Source organism: Cuculus canorus, chromosome 4 (genome assembly GCF_017976375.1).
Source record: "Cuculus canorus isolate bCucCan1 chromosome 4, bCucCan1.pri, whole genome shotgun sequence".
Taxonomy (NCBI): Eukaryota; Metazoa; Chordata; class Aves; order Cuculiformes; family Cuculidae; genus Cuculus; species Cuculus canorus.
In genome coordinates, this window is record NC_071404.1 from 57,789,091 (window position 1) to 57,805,755 (window position 16,665).

General features: G+C 41.7%; 1 protein-coding gene across 3 annotated transcripts in view; it reads left to right on the forward strand.

Moving 5' to 3' along the window:
- Nucleotides 1-970: 970 nt before the first annotated feature.
- Nucleotides 971-16,665, forward strand: part of LOC104064689 (transmembrane protease serine 11E) — a 35,573-nt gene continuing 19,878 nt past the window's right edge. For all 3 annotated transcript variants that reach the window (XM_054066284.1, XM_054066283.1, XM_054066287.1), the window contains exons 1-2: nt 971-1,100; nt 13,574-16,662. The gene's annotated coding sequence lies outside the window, so the exon portion shown is untranslated. The remainder of the gene's footprint in view (nt 1,101-13,573; nt 16,663-16,665) is intronic.

The window sequence follows — 16,665 nt, forward strand, 5'->3', positions numbered from 1 at the left end:
TCACATCACATCACATCCAGGTAGTTTAATTTGCGCAGTGAATTAAAAACTCTTAAATTAAAATAGTTAGATTGTGTACACAAATGCAGACAGTAGCAAGGCAACATGGACAACACAATACTTGGTTTTCCAAAAAGAAAGAGAGGAACGGTACAAAGGCATGAAGCCTAATAGGATGTAATCTCTGCTTGATTGTTAAGTGGCAAAAGGCATGCCAGAGCCCTGAGAGCCTCCCACTCATGGGATGATGCTACAGAGCTGGGGAGCAGGTACCCAGATCTCTTGTGATGGAAAGAGCAACTTCCTTGGAGGAAGGTTTGTATAGAGTTTGCTGCAATCCAGAAACCCACTAGAGTGACCAGAATCAGACCTGCAAAAAGCTGGGAGACTTTTAGAAGAGACTTGTCTATAAATCTTTTTTTTATTTCTGTAGTGTTTTGCATAGTCACTTTGCTTTTCCTGCCTAAAAAGTTAAGTTAGGTTCTAGTAAAACTTGTCTCTTTGAGAAGAAAAGTCTCTTAAATTTCTGCAGAGCTTGCAACTCAAGAGCTGTCTAGACAGATGCTGCTAGGGAGGCAATCTCACCAGGTGAGACCTGTTACAGATGGCAGCAAACAGCATGCAGGCAGGATGCTTGGCACCCCTAGGTAGCCTGGGGTGCATAAATGCTGGCTTCTTGAGAACCTGCTGGCAAGGAATACTACATTATGGTAGTTTTCCCTTCTGCTATTGCACGGAAGACTAAAACATGGCTTTCTTCTGAATTAGAAGCTAGACACTATTAGCAGATTAACAGAGTATAGGGGCTTTTGCTTAATTCTTGGAGGATTTAGCCGTTAAACACCACCTCCGTGCCTATCCTAGCTCCTGCTCTCTGTCCAGATGGCTAGCACTGCCCACAGAGCCAAAGTCAGCATTTTTGCTGCTTTCTCAAAACACCAGCTGTGTGTGGTGAGACTGAGGAAGCTGGGTCTGTTTGGATATTTATCTGACTGTTTTTTGGTCAGTGGCGTTGGTTGTGCCATTGATCACCTCACTCATGAGTGTTCTGGTGTCTAGAAGATCAGAAATCAAATTCCAGCCTTTCTCTCAGCAGGGGTGTAAGTATCATCTCCCTTTTATTAACATATGGTGGCATCAAACTGCTGAGGGTAAATACAGAGGAAGTGTGATCGCAGAAGACTTTTTCCTTTAGGAAACCAGGCTGGGGTTGGTTTTTTTTTCCCCATACCAAATAGGATGTCTATGATACCAGTATGGTACAGATCTAAAGCTACATCTTCTACTTCACTTGTAGTTCAAAAGAAAAATGGAAATACTGGAAGTAGATATAGTCCGATGATTGGGTCATTTCAGGAGTAATGCTGTGGGAGATACATACTGTAAGGATAAGCTTTTTTCTTGATCTTTCTTTTTCCTCTACAGCTTTATAATGCATTTATCTAAATGCAAGTTGGGTAGACCAGAAATGTTGTACCTTACAGCGATCCTGGTTTAACTAATGCGGTAGCTTGCTTTTAGTGGCTGATGCTTGTTGTGCAGGAGGTTATATCCTTGGGAGATCCTTGTTTTTATGAGCCATTTCCTGACTGCTTTGCAACATGCTAAGTGAGGACTTCTGCAGTGTTACTACAGCTGGAGATAAATTCCCTCCAGTTACAAGTAAAAGTGATGTCAGCCCAGAACTGGCTTGTTATTTAAACCCGGATAGTCAACTGCTTTATATTTTTCATGAATATTACAAAGCTGTTTGTCACATTCATATCCTGCAGCAAGGCAGTAATTGTAAACTGTGTAAAAACCCACTGTGAACTCATTAATTTTAATTTAACTAAATGCCTGTAGCATTTGTGTTGTCTGATAGTTTTCAAAGTGCTGGAACTTAAAGCTGGTCTGTAGATGGTTAAGTCATATCTCTCACTAGTACGTGGAGATGAAGTGGTGCTTTAGATAAAGGCACTTTACAATTTCTTGTTGTAAATGCCTGTATTCAATTGCTTGTTTTCCAGTTTGGATTTGATTTATTTCCATGTCTGCTTTTAATACCAGTAACATGTTTGAGGTAAACTCAGTCTAAACAGTTCAGCCACTTAAAGCCAGAGAGAGTAATTCTGTCACACTGTAGCTCTGTAAACACCCTCTAGAAAGAATAAAGGACATAAAAGAGCAGGCAAGCTGTTTTCTCCTTTTCCATATGTCTGGTGTTACAAGAAGAATACATACTGGCTTGGTTCATTTTGGGGCATGAGAGTTAAAAATTAGAATCATAGTAATAATCCTTTGGTCATTAGTAGTTCTTTTAAATGATACGAGGAATGAGATTGTTAGGCTGTGTATAGAGCTGACTGCTTTTCCACTCTGAACTTCTTATGAGCCTCTGACATCTATGTGGGAATCCCAGCCCTGTTGCGGACAAGGCAAGTCTGTGGCTGCACATGCTGAAGCAGCCTCTTCAGTCTGGGGAAAGGTCAGATGCTGTGCAGTCTTGTCTGGATCAGCACAATTTCTGACCTAGTGAAGTTAATGTGGATTTCCCTCAACTCCTCTCCAGTGTGGTATCTCTGTCTGTGTGTCATGTTATCTTAAGGAGGAACATGTGAGAGGAGGTGCTTCCTTTTTTCTTGAGGAAGGGTGAAGCTTATTCTGACTACAAGTGCTTAGAAATGTTGGCAGAGATATCAGAAAATACAGACTGATTAAAACTAACACACTGATCAGTCCCCTGCTGGTTTGGAGATGTCTGGTTGCTTGCCACCTTGCTAGTTAGACTGCTGAGATTTTCAGGTGTCTGGTTTTTCATCTCATTCTGTCTTGATGTATAACTAAGAATCTGACAGAAATTTTGATGCCTGTCCCACTTCTGCTTCTTGTGTTTATTGCCATGCACTGATGGTCTCTGTTTGATTCGCCAGCTGTCTTATATGTGCAGACATAGCATCTTGAGAACCAGCTCAAGTTTTAATATAGTAACTCTCCCTCCTACCTGCCCTCCTTTATCAGGAGGAATCAAAGGCTGATTTTAGCTTTCAGTGAATTTTGCAGCATCCTTGCTGTGGAAAACTACCGCAGAAGGTGGCCGTGGACAATGTTGTTTGCTTTATAAGGATGTGGAAGAAAGACTGGTGGCAGCCCATTTACAAGAGTCAACAGTGACTCTTGGAGGAAACAGGAAGAACATGACTGGTGTCGCACTACAGAATTTGAGCAAGGAAATTGCCTTATGTGTATTGTGTTGGGAAGGAAAATACATTCATGAGATGAGACTAACAATAATTCTGAACTGGTATTTTGCTCATATGAAAGCATCTCTACCTTATATGTAGGATGCTCAGACCAAGGAGAAAGAACAATTTTTCCTACTGTAAGCTGTAGCTGGCAACAATAAGCGTGAGCTCTGTTGGTAGTAAATGTGGCCTTTCTTAATCCTTTCCAGAGCTGTTGTGGGTATTCAGGGTTTAAATCCCCAGCTAGAGTGGCCAAGGACAGGTAAGCACAGGTGGAAGCTGTAAAGAATAAGCAAAGCTTGCCAGTGTTCCTGTGTTGGGTCTTACCATTTCTGGTTTCTGTTGTGCACTGGGGAGAGGCTGCTCCTTAAACAAGTGGGATACTCTGGGGTAAAGGAGGGAATGCAAGTATTGCACTTGTTTTTGCTAAGTTTTCCTGTCCTTTCTCCCCTCCTGCAGAGCTGCGAAGTAGGTGGCTAATGTTTGGCACATGCTGGGTAATGTTTGTTAGTTGTTGCAAGAAGGGGCTCAGAGTTAAAACTGTCCCTGCTAAATTGTGGGAGTTGTGAACAGAGACGCTGGAGCACAGTATTGGAGCACTAAGTAGATTTATCCCAGGAAGCAAAGCATGCAAATGAGAGGGAAAAACAATGCTTTAAAACTTTAGTTTATTGATAGAATGTAACAATTGAATATGAATTGCCTACTCATCAACAGTATAATTCTATAAACTCCAGACAGATCAGCTCCCTGTTCCCAGTGTTCAACACTGGTACACAAAGGGTCCTGGGAAGAGACTGGCAGTCCGAGCCACTTCCAGTCAGAGACCAGTTCAGGTGTTAAGGTTATATGCTCCAGCAACAATAAGCCCTGGTGATTTCACAGATGGACCCAAGTGGCTTTCTTGTTCTTGACAGATTTACATTGTTTGGCTTGGCTTGCTGGAAATAGAATGAAGAACTGAAAAGAAACAAAACACCCTTTGTTATTAAATATGATTACAGATAATATATATCATGCCTTAGTAACATGCCATTGCAAGCAGCAGACTGATTCTGTTTTTTCTTTCCACATAGGAGTTGATTCAAGTTTTAGATGGTTAGAATCTAGGTTCTAATGAAGCACCTTTCAAACAAAGTGTATTTTGGTTTTCCATTTAATTTTCAGTGGGCTTTTTCTCAACCCCTGTCTTAGATGTATGTACAGGCAGCAGCAGTTAGTCTTCTCCACCATGGAGATGCAACTGAATGCAGCTGATAATCTAGTTGTCTTTTTAAAACCAGTGATCTACAGAGGGAAGAAGTATGATATTCACCAGAAGGGGAAGGTCAAGGAAGGCTGGTGAAGACCTTTATTTGGAGTATAAAACAGTGTGATATATGCTATTCACGTCATGGATTATGGGAAGAACAAAGCAGGCTGCTTTACTTAATTGTAAGGAAAGTCTGATGGGGGACCTAGTAGAATAAACAATATAAATGAATCTCCACTCCTCACACAATTGAGTTTTCCATGTTACTGGCAAATAGTACACTCGGAGTAGAGTAACATGAGTTTACGTTTCCTCAGACTGATTATATTTAGAATTTTGTCAGGTCTTGGTAGAGTATGTGGGAGAATTCTGTCTCTTAGGTTTTTATCTTAAATCTTGCAGCTAGTGACAGACTGTCTCTTGCTCTTACAACAGCAGCTCCACCTTTTTCCAACATTAATTAGGAGATGTTATATACAATTTAAATAAACTAGTCCTGGGGCTATTTTTGAGGATGACCATAAAGATACAGGACATGGAAGGGAGAAGGAGGGAAGAAAAGATTCATGGATAACAGGTTTCTTAGGTTCTCTTCTTTTCTTTATTTTTTTTAATGTATTTTCCTTCAGGATTGGGGAAGGGGTTAATATTGAACTACTGGTAATGCTATGAAGGTGCCGCACCCTAGAGTTACAGGAAGGATCATTGGAGACGCCGGAAGAAGGGGTGACCTTTCGATTGCTTTTATTTAACATGGTAAGCTCAGCTGAGTCATGTTGACTGCATACTTGTTTCTGTTCCATCACAGCACAGAGAAAGATTATATTAGCTTAACTTGTTGTTATAAATCAACTGGAAATAAGTTTGAGTTACCTTGGAATTGGCAGTTGACTAGTTAATATAGTTTAGCAGATAATTGGTAGCTAGCTAACATGGTGAATTGACTGTTAGTCATCTTTGTTTAGCCTCAGCTCCTTATAGGACCACCTCACAACGCTTGTCCCTTGCCATCCTAACTACCCATTGAAGATGGGCACCTTTTGAAAGGCAAGCTTCTGTGTTCAAACATAGGACTGTAAAAGGTGTTAGACATAGAGATAGATAGCTGTTTCTTTCAAAACTCCTTGGAGCTGTTTCTGTAGATAAATAGAAATTTGTATTACATGCCCACCTAGAAGTGAGAGCTTTTGTTTTTGGTATAAATTTAAGCCTGAGTGACTTTAGCAGTGTCCCCCACAGGTTGCCCTCAATGTAAGGTTCCTGGATTATTTAAGGTATAAACAGCACTTTACTACTTGATCATGTCTGGGAATTAGTTTTCCTCCAGCAGTGCTGAATTTTCAGGGAGAATACTTGAAACTTGTTGTACTGCTAGTGTAATTGAGATCAGTGTCCCAGCACTGGAGAGAGCAGTATCCCTTTGGATTTGATTCAATTGTCATTGTATTGGCTTCTAACACTATCCGAGACACATTGGAGTATCTGAGATGTCCTCTAGGGTTTGGCACATGGGACTTGGGCAGACCCTCACCTTTCCTGAGCAGCAGTTAGAGCCTGTGTGTGATGAAGATGTCAGCACAGGCGTTGATCTCCTGTTGCCTCCTTTTTCCTCAAGAAAGAGGCAGAAAAGCCAGTCCAGCAGCACCTGACTGCTAGGCTAAGGGAAGTGGGAGGGTGTGTGGGGATTTGATACTTCTGAGTGTCAGTTACTAGGCTAATAGTGAAAGAGTTTCTCCCTCCCTTTGCAGCCAGAGATGTTGCAAATTTCAGTGTTCTTTATCAAATGGATTAACACTCATTCTGGTCTTGCTGGTTGCAGAGACAACTTGAGTCTAGGTATCTTTGAAAAGTTGTAATTTTCTTATTGAATGCTTTAGGTTGAAGACTTTTTCTCCAAAACCCAAATCGTGCTGACTTCTATGAGAATTTCATATATGGCTGAACATCTTGAATATGTGTTCTTCATCTCCAGCATAAGATTTAGGGTTGCCAAGCACTTCCCAAGGCTTTTGGCCTGGGGAAGTTCTTGAGTAGTTAAGGTAAAACACTATTTACAATGGATGAACACTTGTCTATGCAAAGTCAACTGCCAAACCCTTGCAGAGTCGGCATCATTGCAAAACATGTGTTTTGTGAACTATGGCAGTGTGAGTGAGTCTTACTGACTTCCTGAATTAAAAATCATACAAATCTAGACTCTTGCATTCTGCTTGTGCTAACACCTTTGTTAGACGAGGTTTGGATCAAGCACATCTTTTGAGAGAGTGCTTCACAGCTGTTCCTGTTGATCAGCTGATTGTGAGTCCATGTGATAGCCTGAGCTCACCTTGCAGAGAAGTTGACTTGTTCTATGTGCCATCTGCAGGGAAGCCAGCCTTTTGGAGAACCAGCCTATAGATGAAGAGTGAAAAGTTACCTTTTGTGCATGTTCTCCTCTCCTGAAAAGCACAGTAGTTAGTCTGGCAAAGCTCGGAGCACTGATATCTGTGGCCCAGCAATGGAAAACTACTGGGTGGGCTAAGACAGATTTATATGGAATGATTTCTTCCTGCCTTGTGGCTTCAAGCTATCAGCTTTGTGCTGAAATCTCTGAGAGTGCTGGTTGAAAGCTGGCTGAATATGAGCCAGCAATGTACCCAAGTGGCCAAGAAGGCCAATGGCATCTTGGCTTGTATCAGAAACAGTGTGGCCAGCAGGACCAGGAAAGAGATTGCCTGTACTTGGCATTGGTGAGGCCGCACCTCAAATCCTGTGTTCAGTTTTGGGCCCCTTACTACAAGGACGTGGAAGTGCTGGAGTGTGTCCAGAGAAGGGCAACGAAGCTGGTGAAGGGGCTGGAGAGCAAGTCTTATGGGGAGCGGCTGAGGGAACTGGGGTTGTTTAGCCTGGAGAAGAGGAGGCTGAGGGGAGACCTTATCATTGTCTACCACTGCCTGAAAGGAGGTTGTAGCGAGGTGGGTGCTGGTCTCTTCTCCCACATGACAGATGATAGGGCGAGAGGGAATGGCCTCGCAGCATGCAAGGGGAGGTTCAGATTGGACATCAGGAAAAATTTCTTCACCAAAAGGGTTATCGAGCACAGGCACAGCTGCCTGGGGTGGTGGTTGAGTCCCCATCCCTGGAGGTATTTGAAAGACAAGTAAATGAGGTGCTTAGGGATTTGATTTAGTAGTGGACAGGTATGGTTGGACTTGACGATCTCAAAGGTCTTTTCCAACCAAATAATTCTATGATAATGTGTATATTTTTTTTTCCCTTCCAAATGTGGTTCTTTCCTTCTTCTTCCTCTGCTCCCTCCACTAAGTCCAAAGAGTTTGGGGAAAAAGGATTAGTCAGGAAGAAGCTGACTACTTAATGAAGAGTTATCATCCAGGAAAATCAGTAAGATACTCTCTCTAATCTCTTGAAACTACCCAAGGAATGTTTCCCCCCTCCCACTGAAGACTCTTGTGTTTCAGAATGTGGGTAATGCCATACAAAGAGGACTCAAAATGTCATAAAAAAAATAATTGCATCAGGTGCAATGTCAAAACGTAGGGGTTTTGAGGAGAAACACATAGTTTGCCATGGAGTTTGTGGCTATTATTCCACTGAGTGGTTTGGTGTTTACACTGCAGTTGTTTCCAATTCAAGTCAAGTCTCATAGTGGCATAACAGCTCAAGCAGATTTTGATTGTCTAGCTCCTGTCTTCCATGTTCTTTTAAAATAGACTTTGAGCTCTGTCCTGTCTAGTTTTTATGTTCTTCTTGTAAGAATAGCTTTCCATTGCTTTCATTCTCCTGTCTTCATGTCTGCTCTAGGTGTAGTTAATTTGTGGCAGTAGAATCTTATGTAATGCTTCAAAGGGAGTCTGTGTTGCTGTCCGTGTCGTACTATTTCTGGCTCAAAGTAGCTCATCTGAAGTACTGACTATATTTGTATTTTCCTTTTGATGCCTGAATCACAATTTTGACTGCATTTTTTGATCACCTGTGGCATGGTCAAATATTTCCCCCTTTTCAGTGTATAATCTTTTTTAGTTTACAGGTGTCTGATCTTGCATTTCTCCCTATTGTGTACTATTAGATTTCTTACGTGATTTACTTCTGAATTAAATCTTGAATTGTTTCCATACCTAGGACCCACTTCAGTCTCGTTGTACTCTAACATTAGTCTGTAACAGCTTTCAGAGCTGACTTTTTTTTCTCCTCTGTACTCACTTGAAGTAACTATTTTAATAAGACCGGGCGGTTAGATGTATCACCCCTTTAAGATCTTTAGGATGCTAGCTTACAAGTAGATGACTGAGGACTGTGAGACTGTGACTATGGAAGTGAGGGTGTGCTCAGTGCTCACACTGTGGATAATATCTTTGCCCACTATCAGTGGAGGACATGGGTTAATGACTGCAGCAGCAACAGGCCCTTCCGCAGGCCCTTGACTATCCACTTGGTCGAGCTCCGCTCCTCTGTCAGCCTGGAGCGGAGAAGCGAGGGATGACTTTTGTGTGCATTTGGCTCAGAGATGTTGTCCTTGCATCCCTTGCAAATGCTAGAGTACTGTTACACCAAGGTGTCCAGCCTTAACTAGATGGTCTTGAAAATGATCTTGCTGACAAGTCTTGCACAGGTGCTCCATTGGAGCCAGCTTATCGCTGCCCAAACTTCTCCTCTTGTAGCTGCTGTGTGCTGGAGTGTGGTGGCCTGGCTCCCTCAGCACATGCTGCCTTGCAGTGCCATTGCAGTGCAGAGATGATTTGGAAGAGACCGAGGACCCATCCACTGAAGTCTGAGGGCTTCATCTCTCCACAAGTAAGAGAGGCACTAAGGCTGTAATAGGCAGACACAGCCTGAGAAACCCATCTGTCACCAGCACAGATTCTATCTCCCCACCCAAATGCTTTGTTAGCCTGGATCCCTGCACCAGCCTTCTCTTTTTTTAGCAACCAAGACCAGGGTCTGATCCACCCAGCCTCAGCAAGCAGGAAGGGTGGAACATCCCAAGAAACTTGCCTGGCTACAGTGAAATCACTCATATTCAGCACAAAGATGCTGCTGTGTTGTCGTCATAGTTCTGTTATAGCTAAGCATTCCATATGTATGTGTCCTGTTTTAGTGTAAATATGTGAAGTACTGGCACCAGGGTGGGGGCAGTCCTCTTAAAAGAAAGAAAGAAAAAAAAATCCTTAAAATGCTGTGTAAAAATCTTGAAGCACTGTGACTCAATATATGCAATAGAAGGTTGCTGATTATAGAAAGGTTGCCTCCCATGGCTGTGTGCACTACCTATACACCTGTAGTATTGAGCATTAAAGGGTACCCTGAGCATGATCTGTACCTTGCTCTGTTTCCTATAGGGAATGAAGCTCCAGGCTTACGTGAGGAGTCATCTGTGGTTGTGGTTAGTCTTCACCACTGGGACACATTGGGTGCCACAGGCAATTTGGATCAGTCTGCAAGAATAAGCCGTCCCTGTACTGGAGCTGGGAGGCACAGGCAGTTGTGTGCAGGCAGGGGCAACACTGTTTTCTTGCTGGTGATGTTCTAGTGCACATCGGCATAGCATGCACATGAGCGATAAAATGCAGCAGATCATGAGTGGTGTCCCTCAAAGGCAGTAACTACTTGCATGGTGTATTTGCTCTGTACTCCACGAGTCTGGTATCTCTGTAGTGACACTGTGGCAGGAAGATTTCTGGATTGATGAGACTGCTGAATCTGATAGGCTTGTATTGGTGAGCTGTTCCTTTTCTACTGCCCAGCAGTTAATTACTTTGTCACTGTAGCCTCAAATTTTTCTGACTCCTTTCTGGAGGCTCAAAGTCGGCATGAGAATAACAGAAATTTCTTAACATTTTTTTTCCCCCCTCTACTTAGCTGACTTTAGATCCTGGTTATTCATGGCAGCCTTGGCTTTTGTGAGCAAATGCTTCAAGGTCTAATTTGCAGTATTTTTCATTCTCATCTTGCTGTTTCTCAACACCTTGATTCCGAATCCAAAGCTGTGGTCATGGTTATGTCCACTACCATTTCATTGAGTCTCTTTCTTCATGCATATAATGATAGCATGCAAATATTTTGTCTTGTATGGACACGTTAATTTCATCCTTCACAACAGGAATAAGGTACTTAAATTTCTCTTCATCTTAATGCTAGCTTTGTAGAACAATTGTATTAAACAGAAAACACGAAACTAAGATTGCTTTACTCTTTGGAGTCATCTTTCATTCTACAGAGATAGACATAAATCAAAAAACAAATTACAAGGGGAGATATTTTTTCTTAATCTCTGTTACTTCTGTCTTTTTTTACTTTGCCTTTAATCAGATTTGTAGCTTAGTCTCAAAGCACATGCATTGTTGCCTGTACCTGAATAGCCATCCCTGAAGTAATGGGAAGAAATCTTCAGCTAGGAGGTATTAGCACAGCTTAGTATTGGGTAACCCCATGGAGGTTATTTGATTCAGTTGTAGATCTGTGCCTGTATATCAGTTTCTATTTCATTCATTTCAACAACAGATGATTGGGTTTGGTTATCTGTGTTTCAAGAAGAACTATCCAAGGAGGGGTTAAGTGCTATGGCGATAGCATGTACTGTAGGCATGTTTGTGTCTCAGTATCATTTCAGGAACAAAACGAGCTGTCATGACAAACATGATGGGAAGGAGTCACGAGCATTGTTAAAGCAATTCTGGTGACACATTAGGATAGCAAGATCTTGTTAATGGCTTAGTGTTTAAGACAATTCTTCAGCATTCTGCAAGTCAGGGCAGTTCTGCATAATGTACATTTCTCAATTAAGAAAAAGATTGACAAGGCAGCAGGAGGTTCTAACCAGTAAATTGCTTCACAGTAATGTAATAAGGGGGAGGTTTTTTAGGATTACCCTGAGTAAGAGACGGTAAATGCTGCTTGACTCAGAGCCCTAGGTGAAACCACAGAGTTTGCTCTTAAGGACATTGGAAGAAAAAGAAGATAAAAAAAATAAAAAAATCCAAAAGTGAAAGGTCACGAGCATAAAAAATTACTTCTGTACCCACTGACTTTGGATCTTTCCCCAGTCTGCTTGCCGTATGCATAAGTTCAAATTGGTAGTACAGCAATAAAAAAGTACAGCAGAAAGCTTAAGTTTGCTTGTGCAGTAAGCTCTGCTTTAAGTAATTTCCAGTTTCTTCAGAAGCCAGACTGGTTGCTGCCAAACACAATCCAGGGTATTCCATAGCTTGTTCTGATACAGTTCTAGCAAAGCAACCAAATCCTGTCAGTGTTTTGTTACTGACAAATCAAAGCAGTGTGCTAATAGGAGGTAGTTAGCAAATGCCTTTCCAAAAGCTGAAACAGCAGTTACCTTTGTTTGCTTATGGCTTTCTTACAGTATCCTTTATGCAAGGAATAAGAGTGAAGTCATAGGATGTTGGGATTATTTGGGTGACACCGAAGGTACTGAAGGCATTTGAGGACCAGATGGGATGGTGAGTTTTTGTGGAGAAACTCCGCTCTCTGTGCATGCAATGTAGGAAACTTCAGTGATGTGAACCTGCTGTGGGAGTCAGCCACATGTCTACTCCTTTATGGATTTTTTTCTTTCTCTTTAATAACAGAATCAGAGTTAATTAAGTGATATACATGCCTTGCTACCATAGGGTGTCTCTGTTCAGACACCACAAATTTCTTCCAGCTTCACTTCCTGCAGTTATTGTGCTTGAGTATTATTTTTTTTATATATATTCAGGGAGACCTGACATCAGCAAGATAATCCATTTTGACCATGCTGGGTAGACCAAGTGTTGGGCTCCAAAGTTGGTCTGAAGGCTTCAAGTTCCAAGCATATTTTGACTTGAATTAAGCAGATTGCTAATAAAATAAACTTGCCAGCAAATCCTCTGGCAACTGTAATCAAAGGCAGCCCTATGACAGTCTCAGCTGCAGCAGTGCAACCAAGAAAAAAGGCAAAAAGTGAATGAAGATCATTGTACATTGAAAGCTTCTCGTTTCCTCAAGTTTCATGATGAAAGATGCTCTCTCAATAAAATCAGAAAGGAAAGCAGAGATTTCGTAGCTGTTGTTTGTGGGATGTGGGCCTGATTAAGGATGTTGTTGGCTTCCAGAAGAGTGACTTGATTTTGTTTTTCAGGAGCTTTATTTTAACTACAAGATGAGGATTTGGAGCTGGGTCTTCAGAGAAACACAGACAAGTTTGTACTGGGACAATTAAGTGTCTGCCATGCAAAGGCATTATGCTCGCTGAGCGCTGGTCAGTGTGCAAGGCTACAGGCACGCTGTGTTCTGGGCTGCTGTTTTGTGTTTAGTGAAATGTCTCTAACAAGAGTTTATCCCAGCAAATACCACAGCTTTAAAATTTTCCTGCTCTGAAATATCTGGTTTAATGCATCATGGTCTGGAACCTTGGTTTTCCTAGTCCTTTGTTAGGAACTGAAACCCAGTGGCAGATACACTTGAGCCACATTGATCTTGTGGGGAAGGACACTCAAATTTAGGGACAAGCTAAGTCCTAATGTGTGTTGGGTGTATACTGTGCTTTTTCCTCATATGAAAGTTTGAATATGCCTTTCCTGAATACTTGAAAATAACTATTTTAACATGGGTTCATGCTGAATGTTTAAAACATTGCTAGTACATTGGAAGTTAGTCACGTGTGACCATGAATTAAAACATAAGCTATGGAATTTGGATGTGCATTTGTAATGGGTGACAATAGCGCTGTGTTGCAGACCTAGGCTTTTCTATTCTAACTTGCACAGCCCATAGGCAGCCTTCCTTTCTTTCCCAAATGGGTCTGGAGGTCACAACTGTGAAAGGGTTGCAGTGTCCTGTACTGGAGACTGGACTCTCTTAAAGTTGTGGCTTCAAAGATGTAGCTGGAGTTTCCTTCAGTTTTTCTATTCGGGAAGGCTGCCTGCCTCGAGAGTTGTATTTGGAGTGGCAACACTGGATCAGTACTGGCTCTTTCTTGAAGGAAGAGCTATTCTCCCAACAAAAGAGCTAAGCAATTTGTCTGGTAAAAACCTTTGTAAACAAAAATATCTTCTCAGGGGTTTTCTACCCTAATATTAATTTAGGACTGTTATGAATAAAGTGAATTTTGTTTCCTTGGCAGGTGCCTTGATAACTGAACAGCTTTGGAGGAAAAAAAGATGAAGAACATGCTTAGCTCATTGGTCACTGGTGAACTGATGCCATCCCTGTGTCCACACGTGAAAGAAAAAGTAGTTTTCTGCCTTGACTTCAGATAAGTGCCTGTTGTATACTGTACCTTGCTTACTAAGCTTTGGGGGAATCTAGGAAAATGATAGTGCAAGTCTGAAATTAATTTCCAAAAAGCAAATTTTAGTCCTGTGCAAGACATGAGATTCTGTTGCTTTGTGACAACCCTTTAGGCCCTCTCAAATCAGTGGAACACCATTTAGCTCACCTGAGGAACCACAGTCCCTTTCTGGAGTCTGATGCGTCACCAGATACAGATACTATATAGTTAGGGCGATCTGTACCCAGGAGCTGCATAACACAATCTTCCTCTGTAACCTGAGCTGAATGCATTGTTGAGTGCTGAGAAACACACTGCCTGTAGTTTCTTGGCAGGTGGACTAGATGATCTTTGTAGGACCTTTCCTACTGAACTGTTCTGATGAGAGGGCTGCCATGGTTCTTTAACTGCTTAAGAAGAAAGGCACCAATACACCCTTCCTGTGGCTGCTGATCTAGCTAGATAGGCGAAACCACATTTTGCTTAGGAGACAGATGGGAAAACCATTGATCTGAAGCTGGCAGTTGTGCTCTCACAGCATTTGTAGTATTTCATTATTATTATGAAGGAATACCTGGTAGCTAAATGAGCTAGAGACTTGTGGAGTAGTCAATGGAGGACACCTAGGGAAGATGAGAAAATAAGAGTCAGTTTATAGTGCTTCCTGGGAGTGTTTTTTAAACTTCCAGTGACTGGGGTCAGAACATTCTGCATCACATAGGCAAAATAATCATGTTTAGGTTCTCTATGTGGAATTTTCTTCTAGAAAAGTGATTATTCCATTTAAATGTTGAATATATTTGACATTTTACATACCTTGCAGCAAGGATTCACATACCTTACCTGTATGTTATATGACAGTGTCTTCTTGTGCTTGTTTTAAACCTACTGCTCTTGTTTGGAGTCCCTGAGTTATTGTATGAGAAGAAACAAAGAATAGAGTTTTACGGTTCACTTTCTCTACTCCACACATCACTCCCTAGATATCTGTCCCTTCCTCCATATTCTTTTCAGCCTGCAGAATCCTGGTCTATTCAGGCATGCTGTACATAGAAGCTGCTTTGTTCCTTCGATCAGTTGTGCTGCTTCTTTCAGAATCTTTTATGGTTCCTGTGTATTGGCCTTGAGTTGGGTGAATGGACCAGAATTTAATGCAGTATTCAGGGTACAAACATAATGTGGATTAATGTTGTGCTCTAAGTTTGTTTCCTTTGAGCTTTTCTGTTTCTTTACAAGTAATTTCTAGCATTTCTCTTTTTTTAGATAGTTCCCCAGCTGATATTCTCATAGGAGATTCTGCCTCTACCTTATTCCTGCAAAGAATAACCAGGTCAACACCTGACACTTAGGTCAGATTAGGGCTGTTTTTTCTGAATGTGTGTCACTTTGTTTTTTCATTCTTAAGTTCGTCTGTTGTTTTATTACATAGTATCTTAATATTACGAGATGTTTCTGCAGCATGCTGTATTTTTTCTCTTTACTGTCACGAGTAGGCAGTTATCACTGGATGATTGTCATTAGAGTATTTCTTTTTTTCAGACCATTTGTGAATATAGCAGAGATTCCTGTGAGATAGTGACCTGGCTTCACAAAAAGCATTATCATTTATTTCTTGTGTTTCCTCTCTTAAGTGTGTTTTCCATCTCATGCCTTCATATCCCATGGCAACCCAGATGTTTCAAGAGGCTTTTGTGAAAGAGATTGTTTAAATTCTTTTGAAAATCAGAGGCGACATTATCAATCAGATCTGTCTCAAGCGCCAGCTGTTAGCCTGCTCAGGATCTGAGGCAGGTTTGCAAGGCAGCACTTTGCTTTATGAAAGCTCTGATGGTTTGCCCCACACAATGTATTTATAGAAATAATAGTTCCTTGGTATTTCTACATTCCATTGGCTTCTTGTCTTTATGCTTGCTGTGTCCATGCTTGTTAAGGTAAGCATTCTGGTCTCTGCCATCATTGTCGTCTTAGAGAATTCTGTGAAACATGGAAAGCATTGTTTTGGCTTTCTGTCACTGTATCCTGTTCATATCAGACTTTTTATTTTACTACTTTTGTTCACTATTTGACTTTTGTCAACTTTTATCCTGTTCTTTACTTGAGGCTGCAATATCTACCATAGGAGTCAGAACACTGTGTCCTGTGCACCAGTCTACTTTCTCCTACTTGTCAGTTTGAAATTTCTGTAGCATCTTCTTGATGTGAAGTGCAGATCCTCTTTCCTCCTCAGTCTGGAATGGAAATCTGACTTTGCTAGGCTTAATCTACTAGAGAAACTTCGGCAGCCACTGATGAACCTGAGCCTCTTTTCCTTACTCCATTGCTTTAGACATGCATTGAGACTTTGTCTTCCCACTACCTGTGTTATCATGGGAGTCCCAGTCTTTGGCATCCTCCACCATACCCAGGTGCACCACAACCCCTGCTTCCTTCCCGGTGTTTCCCAACTTATCCAGGCTTTTTTTGAAGTTTGTCAGTGTAACTCCAATGGGCACCTCAGTACACTGTCTCTGGAATCAGGAGCCAAACCTGTTAGCTATTAGTGGTTTAGTTACCAGGTGCCTATTTCCTGTCCCTTTTTCTCAGCTGGGGTTTTTGCCTCAGGGAAGTATTGTTAGTATAAGAAGATATACAGACACCTTGTGCAGAGGGGGCCGTTGACAAGGATTATTACTCCTTAACCAGTCTGGCAACTTCCTGCCATGGAACAAGAGCTGGAAGAGCTTTTCAGTGCCCTAAAAAGCCTCCTCAGTTTAACCTCTTTCCTTAAACAGCCATTAGATTTTTTTTGTCTGCAGGTGAGACTCTTCAGAGATTGCCAGGAAGTCTGTGTCATGTGTTCTTTCACCTATGCCACAATCAAGTCACAATAAAGAGCTCTTATCTCTGAGGATCATGGGCTGCCTGGAATGAATATGCCTTTGCACTACCTACACATGGGTCAGGTA